The 21,406-nt window shown below is 45.2% G+C and overlaps 1 protein-coding gene across 6 annotated transcripts in view; it reads right to left on the reverse strand.

The window, feature by feature from the left end:
- RPTOR (regulatory associated protein of MTOR complex 1) overlaps positions 1 to 21,406 on the reverse strand; it is a 352,911-nt gene that overhangs the window by 232,169 nt on the left and 99,336 nt on the right. The window lies entirely within an intron of this gene.

Raw genomic sequence — 21,406 nt, forward strand, 5'->3', positions numbered from 1 at the left:
GGGGAGAGGAGCGATGGGCCCCAGAGGAGGGAGGCGCCAGTGCAAAGACAGAGGCAGAGCACTCAGTCGCCCAGTTGCCATCGAACAGTTTGGGCCGACCTGGGCTTAGGGAGGAAAAACATCACAGGGGCACTTTAAGAATGAAAGACTATGGGCCAGGGATGGTGTTCATTGGTGGGGTGGGGTGGGGCGGGCGGTTCAGCAGAAACCACTCAAGCAAGCACTCACAGGCAGGGCTGCATTACCAGGGGTCCCATAGCCTGCAGAACCCTTGGAAGGACAGAGGGCAGAATGTCACACTGAGCTTCCAGGGACCCGGAGCTGGGCACAGATCCTGCCTGTGTGAGCGCAGCTGATGGGCAGGCCCAGCTGGCAGGGAGCGTGCAGCAGCTCTGGCCTGGAGGGCACGGGGCAGAGTGAGCGGCCCTCAGCACCCTCAGAACTACTAAGTCTCTTCCCTCAGTGATGTTCAACTTGTCCTTACAGAACACTGGCAGCGAACGAAATCTAACATTTAAAATGGTTGTTTTGAACAAATTCAACATGTTCAACACTCCGGCCAGCAAAGAGCAGGGCAGCTGTCCTCACACGGCTCCACAACAGGACCTCCTCTGCTCACAACCCCCAGGTGGCTGCTCTGCTGCACAGAACGCTGAAACAGAAGGTTCTGGGAAACAAACAGTGAGAGGTAAAGGTTGCCAGGAAACCAGACAGAAAAGAAATATAAAACATGAGAGGGAGCACCATATTCTTCATTGTCTCTCTTTCAAAATTAATGAGGGGAAGAACTATAAAATTTATCACAAACCTTTAAAACACCAACAGGGCATCATTACCATGCAAACAGCAGGCACAGCACTGTTCATTTGTAATGGTGGGCCACATGGCAGAGGCCCGCTGAGGCAGGCGAACTCAGGGAGGGTCACCCTTTTGCCACTGTGTCACTGGGGCTCTGTGCTGCCCACTCGAGCCAGCCCTCCCCGTGGCAGCCTGGAAGGACACACCCTGCAGGCTCCATCTGGAAGGAGCGCCGCCACGCCACGGTGAGAAGGAGAACAGCACATGCCCACCTGATCAGCGTCAGGGCACTGAGCCCACTGAGCGCTGCCACCTCTTCTCAGAGATCCTCCTCCTAGAACACGGGGAGACTTAGAGATCGGTCCTCAGAGGTCCTAAGGATGACAAAACGTAACTCTGTACTTTACAAAGGCTAGTCATTGGTAGAAACAGATGGAGTTGGGAAGAACCTTGGAAATTATCAGTGCAACCTTAGCCTGCTGGACAAGGTGAATTATGAACTGCCCCCCCTCCCAGGTCCCTACCCGGAGACAAGATAAACTGCCCTTTCACCACAACATTTGCAGTCTTCTAAACCAACAGCCCCAGGCTAAATGCCCCACTTAAAAACCGGATGGGGGCTTCCCTGTTGGCGCAGTGGTTGAGAGTCCGCCTCCGATGCAGGGGACGTGGGTTCGTGCCCCGGTCCGGGAGGATCCCACATGCCGCGGACCGGCTGGGCCCGTGAGCCATGGCTGCTGAGCCTGTGCGTCCAGAGCCTGTGCTCCGCAACAGGAGAGGCCACAACAGTGAGAGGCCCGCGTACCCAAAAAACAAAACAAAACAAAAAAACCCGGATGTTTCTGCTGTGCTGTTTCCATGTCACTTATTGGCATGGAATCTCCCTTGATTCTCAGATTCCAACAACTGAAGGTCATTCTTCCCATCTGAAGGTTTTCAGCAAAATGGGAGATCCTTGAGGATTTTCCCATTAAAATGATCTCACAAAAAGGTTAACTTGTGTCAGAATATTGGGCCTCTGATGGGAATCAAATGAATAAAAAGCTGCAATGAACTGGTTTAACATGCCTTATCATGGTCACAACTATACTACTCATTTCACTAAAATCTTTCAAATCAGCTCTGTGATCTCGTGGCCTAACTCCAATTATTGGAAAGCAAATCGAGGAGCCCTGTATTTGCCCCACGAAAACTGAAAGAATATTAACGTTTTCTCTAATTTGTCATCAACAGGTTATGTTGGCCCCCAGAGATGCGGCTAAACAAAGGTGAGGGTGAGTGGGAAGGACATGACTACAGGGAAGACAGGCTCACCATTAGGGCCAACGAGTCAGACACAGAACTCCATGGAACATCTCTAAAATGGGAAAACAAACTACCATTCAATTTCAGCTATTAACTCTGTACACACTGGTGAAATAGCTAAGAGAAATAAACTTTGAAAATGGCACGAGTAGAAAAAATGACATGGCAGAGGGTTTTCAGTAGGAAAGATGACCTAGTCCTTACTGGATGGATACCTCTGCAAGCATCGAAGCTTCTTCAAGTGTGTAACTGAGCCGCAGGCTGGGAGGCCCTCTTCCCGTGGGCGGCCCTGCCCTCACCTCAACCACCTGGCCAGGTCAGGTCCCCTTTTCTCCTGGCTCAGACATGGCCAATTCTGTGGAGTTTCCCTGAGCTACTTCTCTTCCTGCCTCTCAAAGACTAACAACTCTTCTAACTCGGGGCGGCCTCGCCCCCTGCACGTACAGGGGAGGCAACAAGATGTAATGGAAAGATGACAGATGCCTGGGGAGGAGATGAGCAGAATCTCCTTTTGGGGCTGGTATCCTGGGAAAGGTAAGTGGAGATGAAGCTTCTTACATTCCCAGGTTACTATGAAAATCCATGCCCTATAAATTATGCCCTAACCACACAGAAGGCACCACAAAGGACATCTTCTTCACACTCTCCTGAGCATACAAAGAAGGGGAGTTGCTGGCAGGCTCTAAAGCCTTCTTTGGGGTATGGGGGGAGCACTCTGGCCTGTCAAGCATTCGATCAGGAACACAAGAGGAATCCCACGTGACCTCCGGTCAGGATCGCCATTATCCATGTTCAGGGAACATATTCCTTGCTTTCAGGCACTTCTGGTTTGCTGTGAGCCATCCCTAGTATATTCTGTGACTGTCATTTGTCTCACCCACTAGACTCCGTGTTCTACAATGGCAGGGACCATATTTGGCTCAGACTCTGAGCTTAGAGTCTGACTTAGTATAATCCTGATAAACATTGTTGTTGAATGCATGAACCAATCAGTGAATCAATGTTTACCCTCCCTATAAGACTTGGAGTTATCACCAGTAGGAAGCTCTTTTTTTCACATCCACAGCAACCAGCAACATGCCTTGCATATGGCACACAGTGATATTTTGTTGTGTTGAACCAAGTAAGAATGGTTTTCATGCTTCTGCTTTCCCAGTTCTCTGACCAGCATGGCAACTGGATTTTGGGTGGCCTCACTCAAACTCACAACTATGATCCTAATGCTTCTAACTTCTCCTGAAGACCCCAGCACTTTGTCCTGGGACCTCTTCCAATCTCCATGTCATCTCTGATGTCTCCACCAGGCTAGACAGAGAGGGAAAAAGAATCTTCTTGAATTCATACCAGGGAGAAGGAAAGAACAATAAAAATGGTCTATTTTCACAGGCCAAATTTGGAGAAAGGTAATTCTTGAGGTAATAAAGAATTCCTAGTATTCCATACCGAAGGAGATAGAAATTCCTAGTATTCTATACCAAAGGAGACAGAAAATGCAGTTCTTCTCTGGAGAGAATCACTACAAATAACCAGCATGCCCTCCTCGCTCCACACACCCCAGGTCCCATGAATGGGATGGTGACAACATTACAACACATGCAGAATTCATAGAAACAAACAGACTGGAAAGAAAGACATTGAATGGTTTTGAGGGTTAATAGACAAGCAAGACTTCTTCCATGCTTCCTATGAAGATTTTCCTGGAGTTTTTAATAGTTTATATCACTTTTAAAGGAAAATTTTCTCAAGAAGAAATAAGGGTGGGAATGTAAATTGATACAGCCACTATGGAAAACAGTATGGAGGTTCCTTTAAAAATTAAAAATAGAACTACCATACGACCCAGCAATCCCAATACTGGGCATATACCCTGAGAAAACCATAATTCAAAAAGAGACATGTACCACAATGTTCATTGCAGCTCTATTTACAACAGCCAGGACATGGAAGCAACCTAAGTGTTCATCGACAGATGAATGCATAAAGAAGATGTGGCACATATATACAATGGAATATTACTCAGCCATAAAAGAAACGAAATTGAGTTATTTGTAGTGAGGTGGATGGACCTAGAGTCTGTCATACGAGTGAAGTAAGTCATAAAGAGAAAAACAAATACCATATACTAACACATATATATTGAATCTAAAAAAAAAAAAAAGTTCTGAAAAACCTAGGGGCAGGACAGGAATAAAGATGCAGACGTAGAGAATGGACTTGAGGACATGGGGAGGGGGAAGGGTAAGCTGGGACGAAGTAAGGGAGTGTCATGGACATATATACACTTCCAAATGTAAAATAGCTAGTGGGAAGCAGCCACATAGCACAGGGAGATCAGCTCAATGCTTTGTGACCTCCTAGAGGGGTAGGATAGGGAGGGTGGAAAGGAGATGCAAGAGGGAAGAGATATGGGGATATATGTGTATGTACAGCTGATTCACTTTGCTATAAAGCAGAAACTAACACACCACTGTAAAGCAATTATACTCCAGTAAAGATGTTAAAAAAAAAAAAAGAAGAAATAAGAACAGTAGTTAGGAGGCACCCAATAATTAGACAGTGTCTTCAATTAGCTTCCCTGCCTTACTTGGTTCTCCCTGGGAAACCTGCAAGTCTTTGATGTGGAACAGCCAGCAAACCACTAATTAGGATGGCAGGTTGGAATCCCAGGCCCACGGTCAAACAACAGCAGAAGTGTTTCAGAGATTTACTTTCAAATATCTTAATTGACAGCGAAAAAAGAGGGAAGAGAAAAGGGAGAAATGTGGGAAAATACTAGATAGAAGGAAGTCTCCATAGCGCAGAAAAACAAAACAAAACTTTTTTTGTTCCTTGTGAGGAGTAACGCAGATTAAAGCTCTATCAATATTCTGGACATAAAATTTATGGAAGCATATTTCTCCTTGTGAGAAAAAGTCCAGGTCCTTCTGAAGGAAATGAACACTATAAATTTATCTCAGGCACTTTACAGTTAACAACCCACATTATTATAAATGTTCCATCTCCTAATCAAGCCAGCTTTGAACAGCCTGATTCCTTTAGAGACGTAGGCTCTTTTCTCTTCCTCATCTCTTCAATAACCAACACTTCCCAAAACCTGCCAAGGTCAAGGATTCCGAATACTGCTAAGTGCTTCTTAGGAGACCAGCTGGGAGGAAGAAGGGGGAGATGGGCAGGGAGGGGAGGAGGAAGAGAGAAAGGTAAGGAGGGGAGAAGGAGGGGAGAGGAGGAGGGCAGGGAAAGATGGAAGTGGGGAGGCAGGGTTAGGGAGGAAGGGTGGGGGGGAAGGAGCAGCAGCTTTGGGGGGGGGGGGGCGTGGAGCCCTACCTCAGCACCTGAAGCAGAAAACCAATACTGGGCATAAAAATGATTTTCTCGGGTTTTGCTTCTATTCCTTAAAAAGGGAACAAAAATGAATACTGCTAAATATATTAGTTCTCAGAATTAAAATGGATTGGTATTTCTTGCTGTTTATCATTAAGAAAGCAGCATGAGGGATTCCCTGGTGGTGCAGTGGTTGAGAGCCTGCCTGCCAATGCAGGGGACGCAGGTTCGTGCCCCGGTCCGGGAAGATCCCACATGCCGCAGAGCGGCTGGGCCCGTGAGCCATGGCCGCTGAGCCTGCGCGTCCGGAGCCTGGGCTCCGCAACGGGAGAGGCCACAACAGTGAGAGGCCCGCGTAACACAAAAAAAAAAGGAAAGCAGGATGAGATGCCTCCAACACCCCTTTCAGGAAGCAGGGAAGCCTAGACCATTCAGATTGAGTGAGCTAGCAGCTGTCCTGCAGGAGGACTGCAGAGAAGGGCGGCCTTCCAACAAGGGCCCTGACCCAGCAGCAGAGCCACCAGGACCAGGTCAGCAGCTGGCCCTCACCTGCAAAGGTGAAGATGCACAGACACAACCAGCAAGGCCTTTCCCAGGTAGAGCCTAGAAGCAGTCCTGCGTTTTGCACCAAAAGATGCATAGTCCTTCTCAATAGATGTCTGTGACAGCAAAAAACTGTAAAGAGCCAAACTTTCATTCTATCGCTCTTAGGGAATATACAGAGCAGGGGGAACCTAAGAACCCAAACCAGCCAAATGAGCCTCAAAAACAGTGCTGAGCGAAGGAGACATGAGTGCCACAAACGGGGCAAGCTGACCATGATCCAGTTAGGGTCTTGTTCACACCCACACACAAACCACTCTTAAAAAAAACAAGTGAACGCAATTGAGCTATTTGTAATGAGGTGGATAGACCTAGAGTCTGTCATACAGAGTGAAGTAAGTCAGAAAGAGAAAGACAAATACCGTATGCTAACACATATATATGGAATTTAAGAAAAAGAAAATGTCATGAAGAACCCTGGGGTAAGACAGGAATAAAGACACAGACCTACTAGAGAATGGACTTGAGGATATGGGGAGGGAGAAGGGTAAGCTGTGACAAAGCAAGAGAGAGGCATGGACATATATACACTACCAAACATAAGGTAGATAGCTAGTGGGAAGCCGCCGCATAGCACAGGGAGATCAGCTTGGTGGCTTGTGACCACCTAGAGGGGTGGGATAGGGAGGGTGGGATAGGGAGGGTGGGAGGGAGGGAGACGCAAGAGGGAAGAGATATGGGAACCTATGTATCTGTATAACTGATTCACTTTGTTATAAAGCAGAAACCAACACACCACTGTAAAGCAATTATACTCCAATAAAGATGTAAAAAAAAAAACAAAAAAAAAAAACAAGTGAAGGCACAGGACAGGGCTGCCTCTGAAAGATGAGGGGGCTGTCAGGGACTCAAAGGGGCTTTAAAGCCACAAGTCACTTTCTCTTTCCTAAGCCCAATAATGGGTAAAAACAATTTATTTGATTAATTTCTAAACTGTGCATGTATTTACGTGCATGATTCCATAATAAGTATAAATGGCCTAATTCACTCCCCACAGCAAAGGAAAGTATATTATTTGAGAGGAAAATAATGCCCAATATCTAACCTAAGAATTCATTCAAAGACAACCAAATGTCTCCAAGCTCATTTATGTTCATGTTTTCATGTCTTGAGTACGTGGAGAAAACTGTAAATAAGATTTCTCTGCAGATTGCCTGGCAAAGAAAAACAGATGATTTTTGTCATTGTGTCAATTTAGTGCTGCTTACAAAATATAATGGAAAACATGAAACTATCCCACGACCTGCAATCCCATTCCTAGCTATTTACTCAAGAGAAATGAAAACATATGCCCACACAAAGGCTTTTACATGAACACTCACAGCAGCTTTGTTCATCACAGCCAAAAACTGGAAATAATCCACAGGTGCATCAGCAGGAGGATGGAGAGAAAGGTTGTGGGATGCTACTCAATAATAAAGGGGGAACGGATCACCGGTAAGTGCAACAATGTGGATGAACTTCAAAATCATTACGTTGAGTAAAAGAAGGCAGACACCAAAGAATACCCAGTGTGTGATCATTTGTACAAAGGTCAAGGAGATACCTTTGGTGATAGATGGCTTCTAGAAAGTGGTTTCCCTTGGCCAGGAGAAACTGGCTGGGAAGGGGCACCAGGGAATTTTCCAGGTGATCAAATGTTCTTCATCTTGTTTTGAGTGGTGATTAAAGGGGACTGTACAATTGTCAAAATTCATCAAACTAAATACTTAAATGCTGTACACATTATTGTATGTAAATGACGTCTAAAACTAGGTTGTAAAAAAGTTCGTAGAATGGCTTATAAAAAAGGGATGTTCTGAATAAAGACACAGACCTACTAGAGAATGGACTTGAGGATATGGGGAGGGAGAAGGGTAAGCTGTGACAAAGCGAGAGAGAGGCATGGACATATATACACTACCAAACATAAGGTAGATAGCTAATGGGAAGCAGCCGCATAGCACAGGGAGATCAGCTCGGTGCTTTGTGACCGCCTGGGTGGGATTAGGAGGGTGGGAGGGAGGGAGGGAGACGCAAGAGGGAAGAGATATGGGAACATATGTATATATATAACTGATTCACTTTGTTGTAAAGCAGAAACTAACACACCATTGTAAAGCAATTATACTCCAATAAAGATGTTAAAAAAAAAAGGATGTTCTAAATTTTTAGAGATTTAAAGAGACATGAAATATATAAAACTGAAAACAGGACAGACTTTCTGGTGCACCTCCAAGTCTGGTGTTTTGACTGTGAATTACTGAGCCCCGATGTGCAGGGCTGTGAGTCCCTAACAGTGCAGAACACCATCCTGATGCCAGGAGACTCTGGACAACACTCTTTGTCACAGCTGGCGCCCCTGAACGACACAACAGGAGACCTGTACTGGGAGAACCCTAAAAATCAGCGACAATGTAACAACCAACATGGAATAACAAACAGCATTCTTATACTGCATTCTAGAAACCCATTAGAAAAGGGAAGGGAAAAAAGATCCCTTTAGCAGGAGCAACAGAAACTCTGAAAAGAATCTTTGTGGAGAAATCCTCAGACCCCATGGAAAGACATAAAAACAAGTGCAGAATAAATGGAAAAGTACACCCTAGTTATGGTTGTAAAATCACCCAGTTCTTCTCAAGCTGATCTATAAATTCAGTACCATCCCAATCAAAATCTCAACATAACAGTGGTGAAGGACGGGCGTTAGGGGCTTTGCCAAGAGCAAGGAGAGTTCTGGGGCCCCCATTCAGCTCTCCCTGAGGAGAGCTCCCACCTCCCCTGAGACACACCTGGAGTCTCTTGCTGGCCCCCTCGTGCCATGACTCGGAACCACTCTGCTCTCCCAATCCGTCTAGCTGAAGACTCCAGGAGCAACCCTGACTCAGCGCAAGTCCCTTCCAATCTCCCCCAGATCTCCAAGTCGGCCACCCCCGATCCCTAACTCAGGCTCAAGCCTGACCATCACCATCTCCATTCCTGCTCTGGAGCTCCAGAGCCCAGGGCTGACACAGAAGACGCATGAAGAAGAGAGGCTTAAGCCAGGTGGGTAAGCAGCCGCCTTAGAACCGTGTGAAAGATGAGCAGGTAGCAGAGGAACTGGGGAGAGGCAGACGGGGGTGAGAGGGACGAACACACCCTCCCGCAGGCGGCGGGCTGGCAGGGAGGAACGCCAGACCAGAGGGTGGCTGGGGTGGGGGCGGAATGTGATCGTGTTTTGACTTGTTTGTTGTAAGCAGGAGGTGAGTAAGCGGCACGGGAACAAGACTGACCTTGAGGTACCCGGGGGAGGGGGGCGGGAGAAGATGGGGGCGCTGGTGTCACGGCAGTGGGAAGGCTGGGCTGAGGCGGTCTGGGGAGCAAGAGCAAGGGACTCCAGAGCGACAGGACGCTCAAGTGCGTCTCCCTCACTGACTGCGAGTGTGGCAGAGATGGAGGCATTCGCACCTCAGGAAGGGACATGACGGACTGGCACCCGTGTATGCACAAGGGGATGCCGCCGGTGGCCACGGTGGAGAGGGGCTCCCCGCATCATTAAACTTCACGGAGCCCCTCTCCCAGCTCGGCTCCTCAAGGGGTGTGGTTGTATTTATATCAAATAGATGTTCTTTCTTCATAGAGTCTAAGAAGCTACAGACTGAAAGACGTGCCACTGCTTCATGCATCACGAAGGGAAGATGCTGCCGACTCAACGTAGTACGACACTTCCTCATCACCTGGAAATTACACCTGATACTTCGTGAAAGAGCTACTGTAAACTGAATCGGACAGGTTTATCATTTATCACCGTTGTACGGATACGTAAAGAAAAAATAAGCCACAGCCACTGACTCGGGTATTCCCACACTTTCCTTCAAGCTCAGAAGCCCATTCTCTGCACCAACTTGCCCCTCAGAGCCATCGACACACACAATTTCACTCAGTGTCACCCCGTCGACCATGGGCAGGGGGGTGTGACATCTCCATGGCGGTCTCTGGGGGTCTTCCAGGTCACAGACCCCCATTCAGGGGATCTGATTCTGTCCTTTGCGTTCGTCATCCGGGACTCCTATCTTCTGCACAAGTGGGCCTTACAGCTAGTTGACCGACTGACCCCTGTCCAGTCACACCCCGGAGTCCACACCCGTGTCAGCATTGATTATGACACACATCCCGATTCCAGAGACGTTAATGTGAAGAGAATGGGCACCTTAGAATTGACAGCTGATATCTTCATGAAAATAGGTTACAAGGTGGAAGGATATTTTCACCAGAGACCAGGAATCATTAAGAATCAAGTGGAAATTATGGAATAAAAAAATATAATCAAGAATTTGGTAGGTCTGCTAAATAGCAGATTAGACTCCATAAAAAAGAGGATTTGAGAGCTATAAAATAGGTCAGCAGGCAATATCCAGAACTGAACAGAATGTAAGAAACATACGGGACACAGAGAAAAGGCCTAACATACTCTTATTCGAGTTCCAGGAGAGAAGAGACAGAGGTGGCATTTGAAGTGATACTAACGAAAAACGTTAAGCCACAGGGTCAAGAAGCACCAAACAGGATAAAGACGCAGTAAACCACCCCAAGAACACTGCAGTGAAATGATGAAAACTAAGAAAGAAGCTTTTAAGTCGGGGCGGGGGGGTGGGGGTTTACCTTCAAAGGACAAATATTAAGACTCACAGCCAACTTTTTAACAGAAAGGACAGAAGCCTGAAGATGAGGGAGAAACACTTTTAAACTTGTTTAAACTGAAAAGAAAAAACCAAAACAAACAAACAAAAAAACACCCCTTTACACCAAAAGAAAGAAATTGCTATAGAATTCTGTGCCCAGCAAAGATATCCTTCAAAAATCAAACACAGGTAAAAGTAAAACATTTCCAGACGAAGAGAAACTAAATAAATTTGTTTCCAGCAGACTCGTGCTAAAAGAAACATTAAAGAAAGTTTTTCAGGTTGAAGGAGAATGACCCCTGGCAGAAGGACAGAAATGCAGGAAGGAATAAAGAGTGTCGGAAAGGGTAAATAAATGGATATATCTAAATAAATATTGAGTGTATAAAACAACACTACTGTCTTGTAGGGTTAAAATAAACATAGAACTAAAACACATGACATTGACATCACAGTCAGGGGGAAAGTGAGTAAAGGCGGGAGGTGTGATGTTTTGAGGTTCCTGCACTGTATGAAAAATGGTAGAAGCACTAACTTAAAATACTCGTGTGCAGAGACCTCTAGAGCTACACTAAACCAACACATAAGCTGATATATCAATACATAGCTCATACAGTCTTCAGTGTGTCACTAACAGAAGGGGAAGATGGGATGATATTATAAAACCTGATTGCTACAAAAGAAGTCAAAAAAAGAGAAAAAAGCAATAAAACCAGGTGAGACAAAAATAAAATAAACAATGAAATGGTAGACTTAAACCCAGATGTGTTGCTAATTACATTAAATGAAAACAGACTAAACATTCCCATTAAAAGACAAGAAAGCCCTGTAACTCGGTAGGTGAATGCAGCCTCCAGAAAGCCTGCGCGCTCAGGGCCTCCTAAGGCAGCTACACTCCGGGCTGCAACTCAGACGGGCCAGGTGGAGGAGAGGGCAGCTTGACAGAACCAGCCTCTGGTCACCCTAGTAAACTAAGACTAGCCCATCCTTTACTCATTCATTTGAACCCCTACTGAGTGCTTTGGGGATATGAGGGCAAGTCAGCTGCTTCCTCTGGCTTCAAAACAAAAGTCCTGACAGACCAAGACAACAGCCAAAGGAATAAAAGATCAGGTCCCAAGATATTAAAAACCTGGATTCCTTCTTCCCTCAGAGGCAGACATCCCTGCTGTGGCCCTAGGCGCACTCTCAAATGTTCCTTTGCAAAGCTGGGGCCTGCTCTTTCCTGGAGTCCCCTCCTGCCATCAACAGTCTCCAAGGTCCCCCACAGGCCCACCAGCCCGAAGCCCTCCCTTACAAGCCCAATGGAATTCCACAAGGTCCCCGGTCAATCGCTCTGTTTTTTCTCCCTCAGTTTAAAAGGTGAAAATTTTCGTATCGGCTGAGTAGAAACATACTCAAATTAAAACAAGGAATAGCAGAGTTTTAAAAATAAAGGAGCTTCTAATCTTCAAGACGACTAAAACACTGAGAGGAACTGTATAATCCCTATCTCCTACTCCTGTGTGTCCTGCAGAAATTAGACCCAATGCTGTCCAAAATGCTTGCCTCTAAGAAGATCATCTGACTTTAATCATTAATACAGACTATTCTGTCTCATTAAATAGATAAGAATAAACTCTTGTTAGAGCGAGAGCATTTTAAAGCTGAAATGAATTTTAGAGATTTATCCAAGGTCACAAGTATTCAGCACAATTAAAACAGGTCTCCTGACTCCCAGGCAAATGCCTGTGTTAACTGTTAGGGAGTTATCACTAAGTACATTAATTAAAGAGCAGCTTTGTAAAACAAGAAATTTCTTTAGGGCAATGAAGGCAGGAACACCCTTTCCCCACACTAAGCTACCCCACCCAGATCGCTCTCCCTCTGAGTTCCACATCTGCAACTCTAGGATGCGTATGGAAAAGTACAGACACCACTAGTTAGATGGTCATCTTCCTGAAAAGAGGACAGTAAACTAATGGTCACTTCCATTACCTGCAACTCTCTTCGTCAATGAATTGGGTGTTCACTTACCTACTTTTTATGTATTAAAAACAGTGACTTTTAACAATGATGAAAATATTAAAATTATAAGTAAAACCACTATTTCCTCTCATTTGAGGCTATACCAAGAACCTATAATTATTAAAGAAGTGATGCCCTCACACTTGCATTCAGCCCCAAAGTGGCCCCTCACACACTTGTGACCCACAGCCAGCTGGAGTCTACACTGCATGTACACACCCCCAAAGCACCGGGACCACTTGGACAGGTACAAGTATCAATTTTAAGATGATTAGCCATCTCTATTCTTTGGGTTGTAAACCCCTTTAAGACAGGCTGTTATCTTCTGACTACAGGCTCCCTCACATTAACAGTTAAGGTGCTATACATAACCGATGTTTATTTTTTTCAAGATGTTTATCTTTTTTTTCCCTTAGAGTATTCAATATAACACTTTTCCTTCCACTAAGACAAACTGATTTCTCACCATTTGTTGTTTTTCTTGGGTTAAATGCCCCTAATAAGCTTAGCTACTTTAATGCATGGAGCTGGTAAACAAAATCAAAGGGAACAGGTTTGCTGAGCAGAGACCCTTCCACCTGCCCCCCACTGCCTCAGGGTGGTGACTGCAAAGATTGCGCTGCCCTCAGGCTGCTGCCCTCTGGGCGGTGCTCCCCACTAAACAGCTCTCACTGCAGTTGGTCCTACAGACAGAGGGACCAGCCATCTCTGACAGACTCAAGTCAACTCTGTGGAAGGGAGAGTAACAAAAGCTGACCCCAAGGCAAAAATGGCTGAAGGAAGGCCCCGGGCAATAGCTTCTCTAGCTGCTTACATCACACACACACAATGCATGGAAACAAGAGAGGACAGAAGTGGCAGAACGTACTGCATGTGGATTTCACAACCCAGGCCGGTAACATGTGGGTCCTTCTGCCTCACAGTCTCATTCCTACACGAAGTGATACTTGGAGAACAGGTATTTTAAATCAGATGTCTATTATTAAAGTCATACATAGTCATGATTTTTAAATGCAAGGTGTACGGGATTTAGGGTAAAAGTCTTCTTCTGCATCTACCCCAAACTCACCATGACAAATGTTTTGTGCATCATTTCAGGGATTATCTGTGTAACTACATGTTGGTGGGACTAGAATTAAGCAACACATCAAGATGTCACAAGGCAAGTGGAAACAGTGAACAACTAAGGGAGCCACAGGCTCATCTCCCATTATGTTCACTCCAGGGCACTTGAACAAGTGGAAGGATGGGCAGATCAAGCGACCGACCAACCTACCTACTCATACATATACACGAACACATCCATGTACACAAATGTCACACACATCTACACTATTAATCTGACAAGAAGAAACAGCTGAATTTCTGTAAGTTACATACGCATATTCTAAGACTGCTGAATACATTTTATTTTGTGCTTTGCTTTTTAAACTTACCATATTTCAGTATCTTCTCATAATAGAAGTCAAATAGCCTTAGAATTCTGTGTTCCTCCAAAGTTTGAAATCTTTTGGAGGGAGGAGGAGTGGGAGAAGACCCCTGTGACAACATTCTCAATTTCTTCTACATTTATTGATTCATTTTGAGTTTCTATCTTTTCTGAGGTCAATTATGGCCATTTGATTTTCCTAGAAAATTATGCCTTTCATACAGGTTTTCCAATTTATTTGCAACGTTTTGCAAAGCACTCCTTGATGATGCTTTCAATTTCCTCAAATCTTGAGCTATTTCTCCTCAATCATTTATGATCTCTCCTTGAATTTTATTGAAATTTGGCTTTTTAGCCAAATTTTAATCAAAACAAAGCTTATAACTAAAAATCTATCAAGGAACCTGCCCTACATGCAGCCCTTTAAAAGAGAAACTTCCTTGATGACACTGACACAAGTCCTATATAACCCTCCTGGCTGGGCCATGTGCTTTACATCCTGTTCACAGCAGCATTATTCATAATAGCCAGAAGGCAGATACAACCCAAATGTCCATCAACAGATGGATAAACAAAGTGTGGTCTATTCAGCCAATGGGATGTAATTCACCTATAAAAAGGACTGAATTACTGATACATACAACAACATGAAGCACATGGATGAATCTTGAAAACATCATGCTAAGTGGAAGAAGTCAGACACATAAGGCCACATAGTGTATGATCCCATTTATAATTTTATGCTATGCGAACTTCATCTTAATTTTTTTAAATCTCCATTATATATCACACCAACAAGTAACTCCTTGACATTTAAGAGGGGGTGTCCAGAAACCACTGTGAAGCCCCAACTCACGAATATCACTGAGACATACAGTTTCCCCTGTAAAATGAAATCAAGTATAAGAGAAGTGGCCATTCCCCTCCAATCCATTCTCATTTCCCCCTTGATCAGCACTCTCTCATTTGGCTGGAATATAATTTGACAACTCTTCACAGTTACACATGGTGAGCATACGGTGGGCTCCTTGCCATCTCCAAGTTTCACATTCCATTCTTTAAAGCACCACATCTTCTACTTTCTGACTTAGAACCAGCACTTCCTCAGACATCTTTATTTCCATCCTCACACGTCCTCCAGAGCTGTTTACACAGAGCCCTGCATCTTGGGCCTCCAGGTTAACTCAGGAAACCAGCCCTGCACATGAAATCTGTGAATGCCAGACATCTGAGCTGCAGTCTTAGTTTCAAACTGACAGCATTTGGTCCTCATTTGCAATTTGTCACACACACAGAGATAACTGTCTTGTTAAAAGGAACATGAAGATGAGAGACGACGACCTGGAGAGGCTAGATAAGGACAGAGTTAAGCCTGTATTTGTCTCTAAAAATACAACCCTTCAAGTAGGTCAGTTCATAGAGGAGAGCAGGGAACAGAGGTGGTTAGGCAGGAGCGGGGAGCTGGAGAGAGGGTGTGCCCCTGGGGGATGCACTTCACAGAGAGGGCCTCCAACTCTCATGGAAAGTAGGGATCTGCCCATAGCACTGTGGCCCCTCCTGGTGCAGACACTTTCCCCATTAACCCTCCTTTCACACTTACAAATCTTTTTTTTTTTTTTTTAATTTGTTTTATTTATTTATTTTTGGCTGTGTTGGGTCTTCGTTGCTGCGCGCAGGCTTTCTCTAGTTGTGGCCAGCGGGGGCTACTCTTCGTTGTGGTGCACAAGCTTCTCATTGCGGTGGCTTCTCTTGTTGTGGAGCACGGGCTCTAGGCACGTGGGCTTCAGTAGCTGTGGCTCGTGGGCTCTAGAGTGCAGGCTCAGTAGTTGTGGCGCACGGGCTTAGCTGCTCCGCAGCATGTGGGATCTTCCTGGACCAGCGCTCGAACCTGTGCCCCCTGTGTTGGCAGGCAGATTATTAACCACTGCGCCACCGGGGAAGCCCACACTTAACAAATCCTAAAAGTTAAGTAGCAACTTCTCAAAGTTACATTTCTAGGAAGTAGCAAAGCCAAAATCCAACAAGTCCAGGTTCTCTGCCTGGTTACCAGGCCGTGAACTCACCCCTCCCCAGAAAGAGCCAGAGTTCTTCTAGTCCCAATAGGCTATTCATCCTCCAGATGGGCTGCAAAATGATTTCCTTCTTCTATTTTAATGTGCTTATTGTGTTTTTGAAAGAATGCCCAGGTCAGACCTCTGAGCTGCTCTGAGGGTTGGCGGAGGGATGGCCAGGTCTTTATGCTCTCTTAGGAAAAGCAGCCAGAGATGGATTTAGTAGGGGAGTTTGGCTAAGATGCTTCAGAATCTAAACTCCACATCCAGAGGCTGTTTCCAGTACCTTGGACTCTGGGGACAGGGCAAGATGGAGGTGTGTGGGCAGGGCTAAAGAAAAGACTTTCAGCTGATGAGCATAAATCAGAATTCTCACTGAACCCAGTACATGGAAAAGCTGTCAGGTGAGCAGTGATTGAAAAGAGGGGTAAAGATGAAGTCTGGGAACACTGTCAAGGCCAGAGCAAAATATAAATAAAATGTTTGTCACAGGTACAAATCTTAACATTCCGGGCAGAAAGCAATTAAGTGAAACTGTGAAAACATAACAGTTAACCCCAAGAAGACCAGAAGACTTTGTCTACAATGTCATGCAAATTTAATGAGTACAGGATGCAAAGTGCTTCACAGCAGCTACTGAATTATGTAAACTGTGAGCCATCCATCCACAATTCTGCCTTTGGCTATGAGTCCTTATTTGCAGTTTGTCACAAAAACACAAACAAGCCCAACCTTAGGACCCAAGGAAAGGAAAGAGCTGGTAAAGGCAAGAAGAGGGAGAGTTGGCTGGCCTAGGGGACAGCAGAATGCGAATGACAGTGTGACAATGGCATTAGGGGGGATCTCGATCTCCCTCACAGGGCCATTTTCACTGGCTGAACTGCAATGTCAATTTGGGACTTGGGTCATAACGTGACTGCCCCAAGCAGCGTCACTACAAGAAACAATCCACCTTGGTCTATTCTACAGATCTCTTTGGAGCACCTCCCAGGTGGGAAACACAGTCCTAGGGCAAACTTGGTTTCTTCCTCTAGTTTCTACATTTGACTCTGAAAATCCCAAGAAAAGGGAGAACCCACTTGCGTAAGGTTCTTTGCTGCATCCCTGTAGAGAACGCATTCCAAAGCACTGAAGGGGGCGGTAAGGAGAGTTGTCTGTATTAACAATACCTGCTGCTCATGCGCCACAGCCTGTGAGTCACAAGCACCGTGACCACCCCAGGAAGGAGGCCAGCAGTGGCAAGTCACCCAGCAGTGCAGTGGGCTCCAAAGCCTGACCAAGCAAACTGGACTGAGAGCCCGTTCCCTAACACCCACCAATTCTACGGTCAATCCCAAGTGCCTGGCAGCTTGTCTAGAGGCCATGGGGTTCCCTCTCCTTGGGGTGGGCAGGTTGAGCTGTCAGGCACATTTTTGGGAGGAGGCAAGGAGCCTGACTCCAGAATCCTAACCACAACCCCACCAGGAGACACTGCTGCACAGAAGTGTTAGGGTCTGCAAACAGCAGCTGTGCCTAAACCCAAAGGACGAGCTGGCAAATGCCCAAAACACAAATGAAGCTGTCCACTGGCCCTGGCAACCGGCTTCCTCCTCAAACTCTCTCCTCCCACCGTGAGGTAGAATCGTCACTGCAGTTCATTCGCGCATGCTCTGAGAGGATGCAGACAACTCTGTGATCAATACGAAGGAAAGGGTGATTGTCACTTAAATTAAAATGCAACAATTATTTCTGCTCTGATGATGGACCGGGTGGTGAAGGCTTGCTTTGTTTCAGGAAGACACCTGTCCCTACACATATTCCACCTGGCAGGAAACTCTGTGAAAACGCATCTGTCTAACGGTAAAACCAACTTTCATCCCTTGACCGCTTGACAGAGACTTGAGAGGCATGATGAACTGAAGGGAACGCTGAAATTGAGAACCTGCTACATGCAATGCACCAAATGTCCTGCACGTGGTAACTAAGATTGGTCCCGTGAGGATTAATTGAGGCTGTCCAGCACCTCGGCTTCCCCCACAGCCACTGTATGTGCCGCCCGAGGCCTGGCTGGAGGAGGGCGCATCACAGCAAGGTGCCAAAGGGCACTTTCCGTCCCCTTTCGTGGACATGCATACCGGACAAAATGGGCTCAGTCAGGGTCACTTCAGACACCTGCCAGCAGTGGAAGTCTTGCCAAATGTCTTCACCTACCTTAGGAAGTTATCGATATTCCCATTACATTTGTTTTCAAGCCACCCAGGAGAACCGCATTTCAGCCCAAGGAAAGGTGCTGTGGCTTCGCTGGTGGCTTGGAAACTCTTTGGGGAAAGAACAACAGAGAGACAAGACCCTTTGTTTGCCATTTTCCACCAGCCCCAGCCCCTAAATCACACCCTGTACTAGACTGCCAGAACCCCCAATTTGTTAGTAAGTCTTAAAAAGATAAATTCTTCACTGTAGACGCTCAGCTTTATAATCTCCTGCTCCCATCTCCCAATAAAACTTTCAGTTAAGACTTATGTTCAACTGAGCGAGGTTTATTTAACTGCAGGATTTTCAGCTGAAACAACAGTTGGCATTTTTCCTTCAATCTCCCGCAGAAACACAAATTTATGTACCTACAAGGTAATAAGGCAAAGTCTTAAATTTAATCAGAAGAAATATTTCACCCATGGCAAACTGATAAATTATGTAGAAAAGGGCTCAATCGGCCTGTCAAGGAAACCTGGGCCAGATAGTCTGGCAGCTTCAGAAAAAAACATCATCGTCATGGTTTCTCTAAACTCCTTCTTGACCCCAAATCACCTTTATCAAAATGTTTAATCTTTAATAGTTAAAGCTAGAAAAGTAAAGAGGAAAAACCAGAAGGATTTTAACACCAGGAAGGATATCAGCTCATCAAGGTATCACTCTTATGATGCTGACAGGTTTTCAGTGGTTGATTTTCTGCACTCCCTGGACGAGATGGAAGTCACAGGATTCCCCAGCCTGCTCCCATCCATGGCAACGTGGAGGCATGCAAAGATTTCTGCAAACACTAATGAAAATGACCTTATTTCCAGTGGCCCAACCTTTGTGAGTCTTGCAGTACAGGACACAGAGAGAGAAAACCAGATCTATGGGTATCTACATCAAAGGTCTAGAAATTTAATAACGTTCCCATTGTTTTATTGCAGATGCAACCAACTTCTCTTTATTACTGCAGAAAACTCGAGAGCCCTGTAGAGTGCAATGAAGTGGTGTGTGTTTTGCTCTGCAATGTTTCAAAGGACCCTGATTTATAGTTAGGAACCAGGCGCCCATGCACAAACATCTGAGCTTGGTGACTGCCTCACGTTTTGTGCAAACTCTATGAGGAAGCATGAGGCTGCCACACTCTGAAAACCACACCATCGGATGCCAGGCCTCCCTCCCTCTCCCGTAACCCACGTGAAGGGGTGCAGAACAGAGAAGTGTGCACTTGCACCAGGACATGTGCCATTATTGCCCAGTGAATACTGCACAGCCCCATGACTGATACCAGCGAGCCAGTCAGGCATCCCGCTGCACTGTTACCTTAGGCTTGTCTCTGAAATACATAAGTCCCACTAAGAGTCTGTAGCAGCAACATTTTAAACATTTTTATAGTACTTAAAAATGAATGTAATGGTCTTGGCATTCAAAAAAGAAAATATTAAGGATTCATTGTTGTGTCTGCTTCCTGAATGCAGGCAAAAGATCTCACCCTGTCTGCAGGAACTGCTTCTTTCTAGGCTATAGCTGATACTTTATTCCAATTCTACTTTATAAACCAACCCAGATGGAATCCCACCCCACACTGGTACGCTGGCACCTTTTCCTAGGCATCCAATAATCTGTAAACATTCTCCCATATCAGCCCTTTGAACTCTCTCTCCTTCAAAAAATTACATTATAGATCTGTTCTTGAAATCCCACTAACTTTAACAAATTTTCTCAGACTAACAACCGTCTACCCAGAGGACTATACTCCTTTGTACTGCTACTGGCCACCCAAGGTTAGCCCTCCCACTATCCTGGGAAGGTAATTTCTCTGTCCTATATGTGATTCTACACTGTCATTTTTGGATCTGCAATCATTTCTCTCTATATGTTACCTGCCTTACATGCTAATGCCTCTTCCTGATAGCATGGAAGAGATCTGCTCATAGACAGAAATTTAGATTAAAAATAATAATAATCCTAGTGTAGAAGATTCCATTTACTGTCAGCTAGCATGAACTTACTAATACCTACCAAGCTAAACTAATAATAAAGCTAGCAGTAAATCAACTCTTAGCACACATACACACGCACAAAAATTACACATCACACCAAATGTAATGAACATATAATGTCTTGATATACTAAATATATATTCTAAAAGACTGTATCTTCTATATAATAATTCTTTAAAAGGAAGAAAGTAATTAAAACAGCAGAGACCCTTCCTATGAAGAATACAATCAGTAGATCTGGTCACGTTCTTTTTTAAACAAATGTGTCTAGCAAAGAGCAAAAGCATAAAGTCAAACCCAGAGGATGGTCAGAAGTAGCTAAGTCAGAAAGGCATTCTTTTAAATTTTAGTAGTGCTGGTTCTCAACCTTCCATCTGCCAGTGACATCGTGTCTTCCGGTATTACCTGTGCACATTGCCCCACGTGGACGATAAGGTCTGTCTACGCCTCTCACTCACCCCTAAGTGCCTGTCTAGCCTGGAGTACCTTCAAAGTCCTCAAGGAAACTATTTTCTACTGATAACATGGGGCATCTCAACTATTTTTAAAGGAACACACCATCTAAATATCTTTCTGGTCCTCATCCAAGCCCCAAACACACTGTACTCTCAAGAAAAATGCTACTGAATTTTTATATAAACCACCAAGAGGTAACAAATTCGACGGAGGAAAAAGCAAAGCCTTTAGACATAGATGAAAATCTCCACTAAGAAACTGCCTTCTAAAGAACAAGAGTCCAAGGACTTCCCTGGCGGTCCAGTGGTTAAGATTCCACACTTCCACTGTAGGGGGCGCAGGTTCAATCCCCAGTCAGAGAACTAAGATCCCACATGCCACACAGAAGGAAGGGAGGGAGGGAGGAAGGTAGGAAGGAAGGAAGGAAGGAAAGAAAGAAGGGAGGGGAGGGGAGGGGAGGGGGGAAGGAAGGACAAGAGTCCATTACTACTGACTTGAAAAGTTAGAAATGCAAAGCACAAGGACACAGCAGCGGCACTGAGATATTTTGTGACATTAGTCACCTGGCACCATAAGCAACAG

Source organism: Monodon monoceros, unplaced genomic scaffold (assembly GCF_005190385.1).
Source record: "Monodon monoceros isolate NGI ecotype Baffin Bay Population unplaced genomic scaffold, NGI_Narwhal_1 Super_Scaffold_9, whole genome shotgun sequence".
NCBI lineage: Eukaryota > Metazoa > Chordata > Mammalia > Artiodactyla > Monodontidae > Monodon > Monodon monoceros.